The sequence below is a fragment of the Drosophila biarmipes genome, chromosome 3R (assembly GCF_025231255.1).
Source record: "Drosophila biarmipes strain raj3 chromosome 3R, RU_DBia_V1.1, whole genome shotgun sequence".
In the NCBI taxonomy this organism is placed as follows: domain Eukaryota; kingdom Metazoa; phylum Arthropoda; class Insecta; order Diptera; family Drosophilidae; genus Drosophila; species Drosophila biarmipes.
In genome coordinates, this window is record NC_066616.1 from 28995906 (window position 1) to 29000487 (window position 4582).

Below are 4582 nucleotides of genomic sequence, written 5' to 3' on the forward strand. Positions count from 1 at the left end.
GGTGTCTTTTAGTAACTACAAACTGTAATTAATTCCAAAAACTATATGCTAGTTAATATGAATAAATGGTATTATAAAAATGCAAGGCAATGACCTTAAATTGGAAAGACATTTAATATATTAGCTTGTTGCACAGCTTGCGGCGTGCTAAGTAAATCCCAATCAGGTCCAAAACCACTGCCTACCTTCGGGCTGTTGCCCCACCGTAGTTAACCATTTGCAAAAATCAAAACCCGCCCGGAGCCACCCGAAATCTTCTCGGCGGTTAGCACTGGACATCACTTAGATTGATTAAATGCGGAGGAGGGGCAGCTGTATCTGCATCTGTATCCGTATCCGTGCGGTTCGGGTACGTGACTCTGCGGAACGGCCGGGCATAATTGGTGTCCATGCAAAGGCGATGATCCCGAAAAAGGGCAAGAGTCATCTGGGGCAGGGACCGAAAAACGGCTTCTGGTCGTGGACAAAGTTTCGCAACATCATTTAATTATCAAATGCACGTACATAAGTGAGTTTTGCAGTGACAGGAAGGTCGTCGTCAGCCGCTTCCGCCCCCCTTTGCCATTTCCCATTTCCCGGCCAACTTGAAGGCTGAGTGAAAGTTTTTCCCCAACACAAGTTCGGGGCAAAACGAAAAAAGTGGAACTTTCCATTTCTATGCACCAGAAGCAACTGCCTTGGCAATCGCAATGGCAATGGCAATGCTAAATTGAGTTTAACAATTTGTCTTAGTGGCACTTGCAATGGATTCAGTAATTGCCTGACAAATCGCTTCCCCACTTCGTTGTGGTGCATGGCACTCACGCACTCGACCCCCGTGCCACCGAAATGCATGTGTACTCGCAGGACACGACAATTTGTCGCCTAATGTCCTGGCACCATGTGTACTCCAGCGTCATAAAGTTTTAATTTCGCCAACATAATTAGTCTGGGGAAATGGCGGAAGAAGCCCTATCCCAGCCTCCAACGCTTTCCCGGAACTCGACAAGTTCCATTTGCACACAGGGAAAAATATGCGATGTTGATTGAGAACTCTTACGAAATTTATGTTTGCAATAAATAAAAATCTAAAATCATGTGATCACTTATTAATGATGAATATAGGAAATCATTAAAAATCTAAGGTTATAAGATTTTATATATTTATAATTTCCTATTTTGAAGATATATACATTTTACTATCAATATTGTATATTGTTTGCTTTCCTTTTTTATATTTAAATTTTAAAAATCATAAAAATTTGTAAAATAAATATATTCTCATCAAATATTTTAAAGTGATTATTGAATCCGAAAAATTTGCATTGTTTTATGCCTAAGTGGAAATATAGTGTACAACAGTTCTTTAAGAAATCTTTTCATACTATAAAATTCCGCAAATATTTGTGGAAATTGGCAATATAAGTTCAAGCAACGAAGATCACTTTCCAAAACAATGATTTTCTACATTTTTGTTGAAAAAATGCCACATATTTTATCGGTTTCGCAAATCATAAATTAATCATTCTTGTTTTATAGGACATCAAAATGATTGCCCAATCTTAGTGACACATTTTTCCTTGTGCAGCGCCTGTTAAAGTTGCTTTTAATTGATAGGTGAACGAACCCGCTGGGTCCCTAATGTATGGCGTGGCCGCTTAGAGACGGCAAAGGCCAGAAGCTATTAATAATTTTCAATCAATAAGTGTAATATTATTCGCGTCAACTGGATCAGGGCGTAGGAACGCAGAGGGACAACCGAAACAGGATGCAGGGTGGTCGTCAGACAGGGGCTATATACTCCGATTACGGTTACCAGGCTGACACCAGTAAATGTACATATCTGTAGGTATATATTTTAAATTTGATTCTCGAGCACCCTCGACTTTTGCCATCTTCCTTTCAATTTATTGTGCCCCTTCGAGAGGGCCCCACCCCCCCACCAGCAGCGCCTCCTCCCGGTCATTCCGGCCTGGACTTTCCCATCCGGCCATTGTCCGTTAAGCAGATTTCGAGCTTACATTGCGTGTTGGTTTGCTGGAAAATTGTGGAAAAGCATACAAAAGACCAGGTCTGCGGCTCTTTGTGGGCGGCTTAGCCAACGGATGCGGTGGGGGCGTGGCACACTATGTGGCATGCAAACTAGTGAAACGAATTCAAGTGCCAGCCCCGCCCCCGTTTCGATCGTTTCGCAGGGTATTAATTGGTTAATCAAGTTTACAACTGCCTAAATATCCACTGGTGAAAATGGCTATTTCGCCTGTGGCCATCAATGTGCGGAAGCTGGGCGAACAAATGTTTTTGTGTCCCACGGAGAGCAACCGCAAAAGCCCCACAAACACTAAACGCGTTGACCACGGATGAAAACAGGAAACATTATTGGAAATTACGGGGCAGGCAGGCGGGAAAACAGGAAGGAAGGCGGCAGGGCAGCCCCAAGTGACCAGCGGGATTTATGCGCATATGAACCGAGATAATCTATTTGTAAATTATGAAAAGCATTGTGCTTTTCCATAGGAAGTTCGAGATTGTTGGAGCGGAAGAAAAGTTAAATATCTCTGGCCTTTGCAGCATTTTTTTTAATGGTTACTGTTGTCAATCAACACTTTGAGAGTGTCTTTCGGTTTTTTATTCATTAGTAAAGTGAACACTTTGGTTTTGGAAATGGTTTATTTGCACATTGTTTTGAAAAATAAATAAAGTATATAGTTCTATTATATTTTTGTAGCTTAAGTTGTGGGCATACATTATAATCTCATTATGTTTATGAAAATATTTGTATAAAAATCCATAAAACTACAACTATTTTTGTAGTCCTTGACATCGTTGTTATAATGTATCTTATAGTTGCCATATACGGTATACCTCCCTTTCGAAGCTAAAAATAAAACAACGTTAAACGAATCCCTTGATACTAACAAGGTGAAATAAAATCGGCTTACAACTGAAGGATTATTAAGTTGCGAGCTGGCGATAAGTACAAGCCCTTCCGCTGGCATCGCATCAGATATTTAAAATACGTTAAGGATAAGTACCACGGAAATGGAGGCCAAGCCCACCGGGGAATAGTGCAGGTTGTGTCAGTGGTTGGTGGCTGAAATGCCGCCCCAACTGCGGTGGCAGCCATAAATAATGCCACATGAAGTTTAAAATGCAATAATGAAATTTATTAAGAACTTATGCGGAGTTAAAACACCGAAGACCAGCCACGACCTTCGCTCGGCTATGGGCGACTCCTGTGTAAACACGGTCGCAAAGAATCACGGCAGCCAAGGATGGCAGAAGTCCAGATACCCTGGCAAATCGGTAAGTCCTTAAGTTGGCTGAAAGTTGTGCGAAAGTTGGCAACTTTTGCCTCGGCGAAAGTTGGTGCCCCTTCGGAGAAACGGATGTGGCGGTGCGGAACAGTTGACCATATGGAAGGGTATTATGGCAGCGTAATTTACGCAGCATGTTGCCACACACATGTGGCCAAGCGTGGCGAGATGGAAGGAGCCGGGAGCCGGGAGCCGGGAGGTGCGAGGAGCAGGAGAAGCCAGGGGCAAGGGACGAACATAAAGGCTCGCCCTCTGCCCACGGATGGATCCACAACTCCATGGCCAAGCACTTACGTAAATGCCTTACGGCAAAAGTTTTTCCCCTTTGTTGTTTTTGGTCGGCTGTTTTAAAAGTCCCAAATAATTGAGTTTTACGCATAATTTGCTTGATTTTATTTTACTTACAGATGCCCCGGAAAATGTGCCACGTGTGCAGTCCACCACAAAGGTAAACAAAAAGCAGAAAGCAATCAATATTGCCAGCGTTTCGCTCCGCCAACCTAATATGTATCTTCTGGCCGGGATTATCATAATCCAAATCGGATTCGCAATCGATAGTGCAACAAGCGGCAGTGGAATCCACGATTTTGACAAACACTAATTAAAATGAATTATTTAATGGGGCACAAGAGGAGGAGGAGCAGCAGGAGCAGCAGGAGGAGGTGCAGGGATTTGGGCAACCAATTAAAATGGTCCGTGTCCACGTCAGTTGGGATATGCATGTGCAGTCGGTTAGACACAGATAGCTGCAGCATAAATCCATTTATAATTAATTTTTACAAATGAACGCGATAATTAAATATGCTTGCATCTGAATTTACACGCGTATCCAAACTAAATGGCGGGGAAAGCAATTAAATAATGAATTATAAATTATTCCATCTGCGTAGGCAGGGGCCACGTGACCACGTGATTCTATTCAAAATCCCAGGAGGGTCTCTAAACTATCACTTTGGATTTTAATATAATAAAACTCCCTTTCATTACCAAAACATACCCCATCTTGTATTTTCATTCCATTTAATATTGTATAAGATACTAACATAATCATTTTGAAATCTCTAGAGAGAGTATCTAAATTATTAATCGGGACTTTAATATTGATTATATTTAACCCCTTCTTCTACACTACCATTTCCAAAACAATCCCCTTAGTAGGGCTAAAAGATTCCATTTAATATTGTAGATGATCATAGAGTATCTTCTGAGAGTACCTAAAGAGTATAAAAGTTTCTACAAATGATAGAGTACAAACCCCTTCCATTTTCAAAACAATCCCCACTTAG